The 14,607-nt window shown below is 36.5% G+C and overlaps 1 protein-coding gene across 2 annotated transcripts in view; it reads left to right on the top strand.

Annotated features, from left to right (window-relative positions):
• The first annotated feature begins 3,721 nt into the window (after window positions 1-3,721).
• Window positions 3,722-14,607, top strand: part of sertad2b (SERTA domain containing 2b) — a 32,967-nt gene continuing 22,081 nt past the window's right edge. For both annotated transcript variants that reach the window (XM_059566297.1, XM_059566298.1), the window contains exon 1: window positions 3,722-3,944. The gene's annotated coding sequence lies outside the window, so the exon portion shown is untranslated. The remainder of the gene's footprint in view (window positions 3,945-14,607) is intronic.

Below are 14,607 nucleotides of genomic sequence, written 5' to 3'. Positions count from 1 at the left end.
TGAGTACACCCTAAATTTAATTGAGAAAATATATAATATTCTAGTACTTAGTATGTCCTCCAGAACTTAAAGTATACTGCATTGACCCTTCTTGACACTGAGTGTACAAGTTCATGAAAAATTTCTCACATTTGTCCTGTTTAACTCCTGGAGGACGTGCTCCTTAAATGCTCAGGTATAATGGGGAGTTTTGCTCAGCTCGTCTCTACAGAATCTCCCACAGCTGCTCAAAAGCATTAAGATTAAGTGAAATACATGTCCACTGAAAGATTTTCACCTTGGGAGAATGAATATTTATTGTCATGCTTAAAAAATGCCCTAATGCAGGGAATTAGGGGAGGGTGGCATCTTCTATTTCAAGTTTTTGTATTACATCACACGGTAATATGTGAATTCATGCCAGCATTGATAAAGCACAACTCCCTCATACCTTCAGCACTCATTCATCCAAGAGCTTAACTTCCACTGAACGTCGCTGTGGGTACAAAGCACTTCTCCCTGTATACTGCTGCTCTATAGCAACACCAGAACATCTTGGATGCTTTTGGATCAGAAATGATTGAGTTGGTCTCTTGTGACCAGAGTTTGGATTCCCAGAAGTCTCTATTTTGTAAATATGGGCCTTGGAAGAGGTTAAATGAGTTTATTTTGCTTTACTACAGTAGGTAATTCTAGTGGCGCCAACAACCATGCATGTCACTTCTGCAGGCTGCATCATACTCTGTGAGATAAAGTGTCGCTCTTTTCATAGCTTTTGCCGGCTCTGAGACACTTGCATGTTATTACTCCTGCTCTTTTTCTAGCAGAAATTCACTCATCACTAAATGAAAACAAAGTGTAGACCTGAGTGCTTCAGGAACCTTATCAAAAGTCCATTGTTTTTGAATGTCGGTGCTACTTCTGCTATATTTCCACACTTAAAACAATAATTTGGTATTCCTTTTGTACCATTGTCCTCTTTTATGCTAAAAAATAAGTCACCTGGCAGTTCTCTCCCAAGTGCTTCCAATGCTGCCAGCGAGTATGATTCATTGGGATGTATAACACTTTTAATCGTCAGGAAATTGATTGTCTTTAAAAGTTTTGGTTCAATATACTTAGCTGTTGATCGAAAATAACTTTCAGGAGAGTGTACTCATTTTTACAACACAACAATTTATCACTTTGATAAGAAAATCTTATTTTGCTGAATAATTTTGGCACTCTTCTTTGGTTATTGATCAAGCATGCTTGTTGTAACATTATTTCGCCGAAGAACCCTAACATGTTTTCTAAGTAAAAAGTAATTACTGAATTTGTTAAGTTTTAGAGGGGGTGTACTCATTTATGCTGTGCACTATACACACACACACACACCTATATATATATACTTGTATGTACTTGTATATAATAGGTTTAATATATATAATATATAATATATAAATTACTGTACTAAAGAGAAAAATAAAATATATGTCTATAATATTATATTGTTATATTATATTGTTTGTATTTATATATATCTATTGTCATTTATAATAATATATTAATAAAATAAGACACAGTGTTAGCTTTCATTATTCACATATATTCATGAAGGACACAAAATTATTCTTTTTATTGAATGATCCAATTATTATTGCTGTATGTTATTGTTGTTTGTCATTTTAAAAGCAATTTTGTATTTTTTATCATTATTATAATTAACATTTGCAGTTTTTCAGCATTTGCCACATTTTTTTCTGAGGATTATCCTTTTTTTTCCATTTCTGCGCTCTGGAATTTAATGCAATATTCAAATGATATAACCCATAATTTTAGACTTTCACCTACATTTGGCCCCAAGTTAAATAACCCTAAGAAGTGAAAATATCAGTTCTTTTTATCTGTCTGTTGCTGCTTTCCCCTGAACCTCAACTATTCTGTTCCAAGAATACAATTTCACAGCTGCCAAACCGTTACTATAATACATTGAAGCCCACTGTGAGAAAGCTTGGACAAAATGTGAATATAATTAATATTTAAGGCCCCAGATAGTTCCAAAATGTCTTCTGGTACACTGAAAAGAATTTTATGAATGAGCTTGCATTAAAGGTATGGTATTGTTAAAATCATTGTAAAAGTAATACAATGAGACAGAGGGCAAACAAATGTCTGACCTTATGTCAAATCTAACCACATCCTGCAGCTGTTGTCATGCTTAAGAAAGATGAGCTCTCTCCATATGACCCCCTCCTAATATAGTTACAAATCTGATATCTGTGCCAGATTTACATTAAATGTATTTGATGGTTTACGTTGTAAAACAGCTGGTTAAATTTTGACTTCCATTCCAAAATATGGCTTCTATAAACGTAATTTTGGGATATATATCATATATTTTGTTTACTCATTAGTACAGTAATCTGTGCATTATAAGCAACATCTAGAGTCTACTGTGCTTTTTTTGTTGTCTAACTGGTTTTAAACCAGAAGTGAACAGACATGCAACTTTAATTGAGAAAGAAAGAAGCAGAATTGAACTGCCTAAAACTGCAATAATATTCTCCAACCACCAGATGACATTCTTTCCTCTTGTAAAGTTATTTCTCTGTTTGAGTAAAATACTGGGTGTGATTGTCCTCAGGCACTACTGATCATTGCTTATTCGACATATAAGCACAACATCTTGTAATATTATGTCCATGCACTGCAAAAATACATGTTATTTTTGTTCTTCTCCAGCCTTTTATTCTTGTAAAAGTACTCTTAATAATAAATGGGGATTTGCTTTATTATGGTGATTTATGAAGTCCCTTCTCTCAATGAGAATTATGACAACATTACACTTACATTATACACTTTATGCTGTCATAAATATTGTTATTTTTAAGAGACCTACAATATAATAGGGAGGTTATGGTAAGCAGATAATGACCAGTCTGTCAGGACAGCAAGCTTTACCCTGAACACTGAAATCCAATGTCAGACTCCAAGATTAATGACTGTTTGCACTTATTCCATGAGACCACGCACCATCAGCTGTGTCTCTCTCTCTCTCTCACACACACACACACACACACACACACTACACACAATGTATGTAGACTTTCTTGGCCCTTTATGCCATTTAGTAAACATCAGTATTATCCTTTGCTGGTGAATTCACCGACGAACAAGCATGTGAGAGAAAACATCTTTCCCACTTTCCCTGCTTTTTAGTTAATGCCTATTTTCCGCAGTGGCAGGCTTTTTTGAACACTCCATTTCCTGTTATGCAGTAGAGATTGAACTTGTAAGAAAAAAGATTGAGCCAAGCTGTCGGTGGGCATCTTGCCAGAGCATGCTGCCTTTTCTCAGTTCCGCCACTTGATGAACTCAAACCTGGCAATCTGAAACTTACCACCGACACTTCAAGTAGATATTACAGCGACCCCTTGGCAAAATATATAAGCATTCTATATTTTAAATATAAATTTTAAATTGTAGATATGTTTCTCGTGTATAATTTGTCAGTGTGAAATGGTTTTTAGACTGATTTTTTTTTTCAGATTTTTCATCGTGCTGTAAACACCACATTACTAGTCTGTTAGGTTCTTTAAATAACATGACGAACAGCAGCCTGTTCTGCATTTTGGTTGGCTGATTCTACCAAAGGGGGCGGGGCGCCTGAACTGGGACTCCGCCTCGTCTCACATAACAACCTATCATTCGAATCCAATGTCTTGCAACTGCGACTACGAGGAGAGTCACCGACCGAAGGCAACCTGCCTCCCACTTTGAAGTCTGACTCTCATATGTGCATCTGTTTACTCTTTTCTCAGGCTGATGAGGCACGGGGCGCTCATGTGAATGTGAGAGTGCCATGTGAATTCATGTCGACTAGCAAGGCATGCAGAATGCACTAATGCAATGTAAACGTAATCGAGAATAAATCCGCTGAGATTTACACTCATTTAACCGGATCGTGCAAGTCCTTCAGAAGGGTGAGTGGACGTTCCTACTGAACTTTCAGACAAAAAGTCCAGTGTTTTGACAGGTCAGTCTTGTGGGTCGCTCCTGCAAGCGTGAAATGACCCCAGCAGTAACCTGTTTGCATACAGTACGTACGTCAACAAACTTGGAATATCTGTAAACACAGCCTGCCAGTAGAAGCCCACCACTGGCGCATTCTGGATGCAAAATAGTTAATGTTTGGAACGAGGAAGGCCACACGAGATACTTATGATTGCTGCGTGTCGATATTTTTCTGTAATCGACCCGAGTAAGCAAGACATTCTTTTGTGATTTGGTTTTATTATGTAACTGTTTTCTGAGGCCATTGACTTGACAGTGATCTCCCTTACAGATTTATTTTTATTTTTGCACAGTAGCCATGCTAGATTATCACTAAACGACTGAAGAGTTTTCTTTGTTTTTCTCTTTGTTTATCAATGTTTTCAGAGTTTTTCTGATAAATAGATTTCAATATAGAAATATTTTTAGAAGGGTTTTCAAACAACATTTCAGTCACCTGAAAATTAAGGTGCATTACTGAAATTTTAGCAAAATTTAAACTAAGCAGGTTTCTCATGGTCAGTGCAGTGAATTCACTTGACCAGCTTGAACATGAGTGAAATCTGTGCCAAAGAAAAAAATTGATTGCCTAAAATGCACCTCAATCAATTATGACCAGAAAGTAATTTAATGAAAAGTCTTTTTAAATTGTGATGAAATGGAAGCATTAATTTAAAAGAAAATGTAGGGCAAGGACTTGGTTCAGTTCGCTGGTTGTTGATTGGATCTTGATATGTGGACTGGATTTAATGATTGGAGAAGTCTTGCATAGGTCACCCAGAGAAAAGTCTGTTGTTTCACAAGAAGAATGAAAAATAACATATGCATGAATTAATCACTTACAGTAATATTAATATGCATTAAGAAAATAATTGTATTGCACACCAACTTTAAAAAGTTGACCCTCTTGAAAATAATTATTACACTGCCAAAGAATTTTTTTTTACATGCATGAACCTTGAACTGCAGTAGTCTGAAATAACTGAATTGTATATTTCTCAAAAAGAAAAAAAAAAAAAAAAAAAAAAAATTCTAGCTAGATAATAGAAATGCAAGTAGAGGATGCATGGGTCAAAGGGGACTACCCGATAAGGTAGCCCCACTGGTTTGTGTTTCCCGCCTATCTGAAATCAAGTGGTTAAGGCAAGAGTTTGGCAATGGCGGATTAGAGACACATCTAATTTAGTTGATAATCCAGATTAGGGTGTGTGCTGTGTACAGTGTACAGAGAGCTCAGAGTTCAGACTCGTCACCTCATTAGAGGTCATTGTTGACCAATTAATACACTCTCCAGCCAGCCTGTTACGTTTGAATAATATTTATGTTGTCAAAATTGAAAGTTTAATTTTTACACAGTATTTTACTCTAAAGAGATATGACTAAACAATACATTTTATTGCTTGCTTTTTCCTATAGGCCTACAATGGCAAGCTTTTAAACTTTAAAAGGATGCAAAAGTGACTTTGGTTGTTGAATACAGTTGTCACTCCCATAAATAACAAACCTTGTGTTTACAGAGTGGGATTAAGCACTCAGAAGAGAAGTTACAACTGTATTTAGCTGCAGTATGTAGCCTGCATGGATAATGACAGTGTCTTGCATGGATATGACATTTACCAGTTAGGAGCTCGTCTTAATTCTGTAGTCTGTTTTGTACTCTTGTAACATGTGCTTAGGCCCAGCCTGTGTCTTTAGTAGACTTCTCATGGAAGGCTTTAATCCATAATATTGCCATAGTTACATTTTCTGACATTCTATAATGTGCTATAAATTATGAGTCCAGTGTTACTGAATTGCTCAAATGCTTTTGCTTTGAATTCTGTGTAAATGAACTGCCAGTGCCTGGGGCAGTGACCTGCTTTTCATTGTAATGTGCAGGAAGCACATTCACTGTATTGAACTCTGAAGCATCAAGCACGCTGATGACCTGGGGATTTTGAATGCTAAACCTCTAGAGAGATGTGTCAAAACTCCCCTTAAGAACGTTATAACCTGCGGCCTCCATTTTCATGTATTGCTGTTTTGTGCTATAATATGTTATAAACTTTTAAAGTCACCACAGTTTGATCAGGATTAATTTGTTTTCCTGCAGTTGGTCAAGGTATTTTTCATGTGTATTTTGTGTTGATTTTCAAGATGCTTCTGATTGGCTAAAAAAAACCCCCTTCATTAAACACTTGTAAACTAATGTATGTTGAGATTTGCATCAGATAATCAGCTTCATATGTATGGTTTTGTGATGTGGTAAACTTGGTATGGATCTGAGAGCAAAAGACTATAAAGAAGCTCACAAGCAAAAATAACAAGCTAGCTTCAACAAATGTATGGTCTCATGTTTGATCTTGTTACCACTATTGCTTAAGTTTGGGGTACGTATAGGTATGTCATTTTCAAATGCGATGGGGAATTATTTAGCACCACTCACATATTTAATTTCCAAACTTGCGTAATTCGTACAACAACCAATGTAATAAAACATTGCCAGATTCATGTTCATCTGTTTCAGACAAAATTGAACGTGGTTTTAGCACCACTTACTGGACATTTCACTTTAAAAGTGTTGCAAAATGTGGAAGAACCAGTCATTCATTTAGAAGAAAATGTGCCAGGGTTGAGAAATGTGGTTGATCCTCTCATCCTCAAAGTCAGACTGCTGATACAAGTGGCTCTGTTCAAGTTTATTTCAGCAATTTTCTTTGAATAAGTCAAGAAAGATTGAATCATTTATACTTGTTTAGGCTTTTAGCTGTTTGAAAGAATATGCAAATAGTGACATATACAAGTAGCACTTGAGAACTACTGCTCTTATTTGTAATACCATACTAACAGTGTTATCAAGTATTTACTCTCAAATGATCTGCAGTAGCAGTGGCAGCGAAGGCCCCAGCAGGTCGGGGAGCTTTGTAGAGATCGGGTGTCTCTGGAACAGCAGCAATGCCAGAGTTAGCCAGCTGTCTCTCTGACACATGCACACATATTGAGAGAGAGGCCTCTCTCCTGCAGCCAGTTGTACTGCAGCATTAATATTTCATACATCCACCTTTAAAGAAGAAGGAGGCCTGAGAGAACGAGCCGGAGAGGGGCCTCGGAAAAGCATAGCATCTACACATACCATGACAATGCATGAAGCTTAACATGCTCTCCAGTCATAAATTCATCCTCCACTTTATATATGTTCAAAATTCACTGTTCTGCCTTTGTGGATTTGATATGACACAAAGTATGTTCATATAGCCTGACATGGAAATATTGACTATTTCTGTTTTAATTTAGACTAGATATGTTGCAAATGGATTTTCTGGTCAGAATGACCACACCATGTTTTTTGAAGGTAGTTTATGTACATTGTTGCTTGTTGATTACTTGCGGTCAGTTAATATTTAACCTTTTTATAGTTGTGTTGATCCAGGACTTTTTAAATTTGACACTAAATTTTGAACTTCAGTCTTATTTATATTAAGCTAGCTAAAATATTTTAAACTGTGGATGTGAGCATTTTTATTTTACATTGTACCTCCCCTTACAAATTTACCATAGCTATTCAGTTGTTTAACTGTGGCATTTGTGATAATTAATGGATCCTGATTATCTAAACTCTGAAAGCAAATGCCAAAAATACAACAAACGGCCCCCTTCCCGTGCCTGATTATTGAATATGAATCTAGCCATGTTTTCACAGTAAATGGCAGTTTTTCTGTCGTCTTTGGGTTTTAGAATGTTGACATGTTTCTGATTTCTTTCATAGTATTTTAAAGTATACAATTCTTAAAGTATAAAGTTCAATTCAATGCTTCACATTAGTAATCTGCTTTGTGTTATTCAGGCATACATATTTTGGTTGAATTAGCAACCACATTAGTGGTTCTCACATAAAACACAGATTGCATCAGATATTATTCAATTCCGTAAAACCACTTGCAAAAAATGCAGGAAACCCCCTGATAAAGACTCCCAGTCTCTCTTGCCCTGTTTTTTTATCTGTTTATCTGGCATATTTTCAATGCAGCCTATCTTCCATACTCTAGCATGAGAAACATTTGTGCTGTGTGCACAAGTTGTACATCAGAATAATTTTCCCTCTTTTCTTGTATAAACTATTCTTGGTTGTCATGAGATGTTTGAATATCGCGGGTGGAAAATGGCAAATCAATAAACATTTCTGAATACATGAATACATTGTCTGTAGGCACCTCTTTAAGTTAGATAGATACTAGGAGTTAGTTTGTGAATGGTTTCATACAGTATGTTTGTACATTTGTCAGTCTTTTGCAGTAAATGTGTGTTATCATTATAGTCTCATTTAGAATGTAGCTCTGAAATTGTTTTACATCAATTTTTTTCTTTTGAAGTCCAACTGAACTCAAAATTGACCTTATTTACTTTGTTTACCTAAATTGATCGTTTTGTGGTGAACAATTCATCCATGCAAGTCAATCCACAAAAAAAAATTTTTTGGCTTTGTAATCTTTAATCAAAATCTAAAAATGCCCCTCCCCTCTGCATTTGAGGACCTTCCCTGATGACGTGGGTTTGACGGTTTGGGTGTCTGCTTAGCATTCGTAACCACGCCCCTCCAACCGACAGTAGACAGGCTGCCTGTGTGTTTGCTAGCATTGACAGCGCGTGAAAGGAGAGATGGCGAGGAGGTTCCTTTTTTGGTTGAGGCACTCACGAAACACTTTTCCCATTCCCTAAAATTCCCTCGTTACGGTCTAGATCGCTCGAATTTTTACATTTTGAGAAAGGAAGGATAACAGAGAGGTCACGGATGTGCTCGAAGCACTTCATGCCAAATGCTTCAAAAATTGGACAGAACACGAAATGGGGTTTGTGAGATATCTGTCATTAAACACCTACTTTTCTAGATCCAATCAGGTGCTAGTTGGAAAATAAAGCCACGCCCACTATTTTTCCTTATTTAGTATTCCGTTTCTCTCGGAAAATACGTCACAACACTGGAGAAAAGTCGTTTGCAACTTCCGGTTCAAGCGGACTTTAAGGAAAAATAAATATAGCTGTAATCAGTAGTATTTAAAGGTGCTCTAAGCGATGCCGGGAGTCGTAACTTCTTGTTGACGTTCAAATTGTTGTCAAACAAAACGGAGGCTAGATAGACCCTCCCTCCTCCTCATCCGTGCACTAACCCCCCAAATCTTTCTTGTCGGTTATTGGCTGGAACAGTTTGTTATGTTTTGTGGTGCGGGTGAGCCCAGTTTGTTTTTCTTGTTGTTTGTGGAGCCTGTGGTGTCTAGAGAGACCCCGTTTTTTTACAGTGTGTTCAGGGGACAAGCAGCTAGCGGATAGTGAAGAGATGTTTGCTGGATGTGACAAAAAATGTTTTGGCCTAAAAAATGTGTGACATCACTTAGAGCACCTTTAATAATTGAATAATGTTGTGGTGTGGTATGTTTTCCCCCTGAGGGTTGCTTTGATACGCTCCTGTGTGTATTGCAGAAAACAGGGGAATTCTGATGACTAAGCACTGAAGCACACATCTTCTGCTGGACATACAAGATCTCTCTGTCCTGCAGTGAACATGTCTTAAAGGGACAGTTCACTCTGAAATAAACATTCTGTCATCATTTACTTAACTTCATGGCATTCTTTATTTTTTCTTTGAACACTAAAATTTTAAATCTGCTGGTTGCATTGTCTTTATAGTCAGTAGTTTTGAGTCCATATGAATTGTGTGCCATATTCTAAATCTTTTGTTTTTGGTATATGTATATGTATATATGTATATATATATATATATATATATATATATATATATATATATATATATTCAGCCAAGGATGCATTAAATTTATCAAAATGAATTTATAATGTTAAAAAAGATTTCAGTTTTCCATTCAATCTGGATTTTTTTTATCACAGTCTCCTGAAAATCATGAAACTATTTTTAGAAAAGGTAATAATTAAAAGTATTTCTTGATCATCAAAACACCATATTAAAATGACTTCTGAAGCTGGAATAATGACTGCTGAATACATTTGACTATAGAGAACAGTTATTTTAAATTGTATATTTTAAATATATATTCTATTGTATTAAATGTATTTCACAATATTACTGATCTTGCAGTATGTTCAATCAAATAAATGCTGACTTGGCGAGTATAACTTTTTCCAAAAACATAATTTCCTCTATATATAGAATATAGTGCATGGTTTTTCTTTGATGCTTTTTTGAAAGATGCTTGAAAGTTCCGGCACTTAATTGCAATTATACATAGCCAATACATTCTTATCCGTAAATGTGAGTAAATGCTGACAGAGTTTTCATTTAAATACAATTGAAGGGGACAGTGTCATCCAGGATTAATTTAATTTCTGGTTTTGCCTTGCCAGAGATTACTTATTTGAAACCATTCTTACAGTATTGTTTATTGATCTGTTATGTTTGGTTCATTTCATTATGCAAGGTTTTTCATCAAGCCTACACGGACATTAAAGTCCTGCATCCTGCCCAATCTCTTTGTCTATCAGAGACATGGCGTTGTTGTTGCTTTTCAAATAGTCTCTTCTCTAGTCTGATTGTGCTGTGAATTGTCTGTATTATTGAATAATAGATGAGGAGAATCCGTGGGTGTGTCTGTCTCTGGGATCTTATCAGACAGGCAGCAGGACACTGAGTACAGTAAGAAAGATCAAACCTCAACCTCTCACACAACAGTTTACAAACCTCAGCTTATTATTTTCTGCCACCAACACCAGATATTTCTTGATGTGCAACTTTAGTTTCAATTTATACCATGTTTTCACAAGGTGTCATTACTTTACACGCTTGGTACCTTATCAGAGTACTTAATAAACCTCTTGTCATTCCACAGTCGCTCTGGTGCCTATGGTCGTGAGTGTGTTTACACCATTGGGGTAATTATCAGCTGATTAACTGCTGTGGGCTCATTGCACAGTGTGCAGCATGTGTTAACATCTGAGCCCCATGTTGTAGTCAAAGATGCAGAACCGGTGCTGGTTTGGTGCCCTGTGTCATAAATGTATGCCAAACCCGCACAACAGAGGCTTTAGTGAGGCTCTGAGCTGCAGGAATAAAGGGTGCATTCTCACATGCCTGGCCCTCTCGTCCAGCCTTCTCATTATGTCTGTGGAGTGGAGCAAAGTCGACTCGACTCTTATTATAAAACTGTCTATTATTACACCACTTTGAGCCAATTTCTCTTCTCCAGCCGCCAGTAGCTGTAAAATAACTATCTTTTACAAAAAGGCGTCTTAGTTAACATAGAAACAATTGAGCTGGTGTGTTGAAGCAAGTTCACTCTTTTAAGCGGTGAACTTTCAAAAATTTTTGATGTGAAACGTCATATTTTTTTGTGTGTGTGTAAGTGAATTGAAAGATTCAAATAGAGTCAAAAGTTATAGACCAAGGATCTTCAACAGGTAGTCTTCCAAGTATTTGGGTGGTGTATTTGTAAAATGTAAAAATTTAATTTTGGGGTACAATTTTCTTCATTTTTTTTCTGTTGTCTGTCTGTAAAACTGCTTTGGAACAATTTAATTTAATTTATTGTTTTAAAGTAAAAAAAATAATACAAAAGTCAAAAAGTTAAAAAATCTAATTAAATTGATATAATTTTTATTTTCATTACAAGTTAAAATTAAAGTTCAACAAAAAGTTTCATTACACCCACACAAAAAACTTTTTATACATTAAATACATTTAAAGTGTGATGTTTAAGTATATGTAAGCATCATAAGAAAGTATAAATACATTGATGTGTCTTTTTTTTCATATAGGTAAAGTTTAACATGCAGTGTGTAAAGTATGGAACATCAACGTTGGGTCCCAAACCTTGAAAATGGTTGAAGACTTCTGATAAAGGTGAAGGTTATTAAGAGATCCCTAAGACGGAAACATATTTTTATAATTTTGTTATTCTCTCGTGTTCACTGTTGAGGCGTGTGAACCATTGAAGCACCTACAGAAGCTCTAATAGCACAGCAGCTGTCTCAGAGAGAGGCACGCCATTCAGACGCCTTCACCGTTTCATCAAACAGATGCTCGATATCTAATCCGACTCCTTCACCTAGCATGTCAGGGTCAAAATCATGGCTGAGTGTGAGAATAGGCTGTGGGCACTGTGTGCCATATGAGATTCACGCGCTCCTGCTCGTGGTGATTGGGTGGGTTGTCAGTGTTGTGACCTGGTGTTTGACAGGCACTGCTCCTCCCTATTGTCAGCTGGCTGTTGGGAAACTTAAAGCGCTGTTAGGAGACACCTATTGTATTTCTTTTTAATCCTCCTCATTATGGTGTTCAGCATAAAGTTTGGAAGAGATAGAAAGCAACTTGCTTAAGTTTATCATGCAGAAAGAGACACCACCACCCTCTATATTTCAGTCTTTGTCTTTTTACAAACCTGTATTGGGGATCAAGTCAACGATTACATTGAAAATATGGGATTCAATGACTAATTTAAACCTGGAAATTAACCAAAAATTGTATTGCATGGATTAGGGGTGTGCAATATGTATATTATATGCAATACTTGCAAGCTGATTGTTATTGTGTTTTCAATCACTATGCTCAAAACAAAACAAAAATACACCCAAAATTCAAGATACTGGGGCATAAAACTACCCTGTAAGTTTTTGTGTGTATATCATATGATAAACAATATCACAGTCTTTGTGATTATAAATGTAATATTGGTGGACAACAGTTTAATAAACAATAAGTTTGTATTAATTAACTTACATTTTAGACTCTATAGAGTCATTATTGTTTTGTGTAGGCTATGGTAAAACAGAACTTTAGAATGTTTTTTGAACAAATTGGGTGAGTCAGTGATCCAATAAACCATTCATAAAGATAGATGCTGTGTCCAGAATAAAAAAAATTCCCTACTACACAGTAGGATAAAAACGGAGAATATGTCCAATACTATAGTATTTGAAATGGACTGCATTTATATAGCGCTTTCAACAGACCACATGGCCATCCAAAGCGCTTTACAATTTGCCTCACATTCCGGGGATTGAACCACCAACCTTCCAGTTTGTAGACAACCTACATGAACCACTGAGCCACTTCCACCCCAGTGAAAAACAAAGGCAAAGAGTACCTCGATGACCTACTCCTTCCGGCAGGATTCTGAATTGTGCATTGGATGGTGTCTTTATTATCTCATCTGAGAGTATTTATGAATGGCAGTAAAGGGACACAACTGACACTGGTAGCTCACATGACAGTAACAGCATGGGGATGTAGTATGTCTGAATTTCATCTGCATTCATATTTTATAGAACATACTTTTTATCGGTTGCAAAATAATTTCAAATACAAATTTACTGCATACTGTGATGCAGGTCATTATGTGCCATTTTAACAACTTATTTGAATGAATGACTCAGTGACTCACTCATTACAGCTTTGACTTGGTGCCACCTACTGGCATATTATTTATATTATGTTTTTCCTTTCTTTTTTTTAAATCATTAGATATTTCAACATTGGAATGTAATTTTTTGTCAATATCAAACACTGCTATGAATACGCAATATATTGGTATCTGTCAATATTATATTTATTACATTTATTATACTAATATTGGTCCAATATTGGCCCCTTGCTTATTTGTGTCTGGCTTCCCTCTCACTGTATCTTGTGAATAGCAATATGTCTGCCTTAGACGGGGCAAGGAGCATTTAACATGCTTTCAATGATCCGACCCAATGTTATATTTACCATGCCAGTTAAAATAATGTCTTGTCTCACTGCTCCCAATGTTTACATTTAGCCTGGGCCTATACGCATTTGCTGAATGTATGTGACTCTTGCTGCCATTGTTGGGACGTAGTCTGTGTGAAAGTTTATATTCTTTTAGCCTCAAATATTCAAACTGTCTTTCCCAAGTTTATGTTGACAAATTAGACTTGTGACAATGTGTTTAGTAAGTTCCTCAGCAAGTAAAACACAACAACAGAAATGACAAGTTTGTGTGGAGCTTTAGTTTGGTTTGTTTACTTATTGGTTTGTTTCAGCAGAACACGAGTTGTCTACTGTTCATACTACTGTTCTGGCAAGACTCCTAATCACTCTTAGTGCAGAATATATATTTTGCCAAGTGAATGTGGACAAAGGACTTGGTGTTTGTGTGTGAGGATGGTGGGAGGGGTGAGGGTATGAGGACAGAAGTGTGTGTGTGTGTGAGAGAGAGAGAGAGTGAGCAGGAGCAGAGCGAATGGTTCGTAATGTGGTAGTGGTGCTGGAGAGGATGGGAGGAGATGGAAAGGGCTGAAGGGGAGGGATGTGCTTTTGTTTTGTTCTCTGTTGCTGAGCAATGGGGACTAAAGCATTGGGAACAGCTGTGATAGCTAAAGCTTTTCTTTCACTCTGCCGGAGAAGCCCTGAGGCACATACACAGATACAGCAGCCTAATATGTGTGTGTGTGTGTGTGTGTGTGTGTGTAAGTGTGACCCAGGAGAGGGAAAAAGAGAGGGAAAAGGAGGTTGATATTAACCGAAGGAGGCATTAGTGTTCTTACGAAGGTCAGGTAATCACTTTGTAAGTGAGTGAAATTAGTACAAAGAAAAAGTGACTTCTGAAGCAAATTAGTTCAGATGGCTTT

Source organism: Carassius carassius, chromosome 14 (genome assembly GCF_963082965.1).
Source record: "Carassius carassius chromosome 14, fCarCar2.1, whole genome shotgun sequence".
Classification (NCBI taxonomy): domain Eukaryota; kingdom Metazoa; phylum Chordata; class Actinopteri; order Cypriniformes; family Cyprinidae; genus Carassius; species Carassius carassius.
The sequence above is the reverse complement of the archived record's forward strand: the minus strand, read 5'-3'. Positions and strand labels throughout refer to the sequence as shown.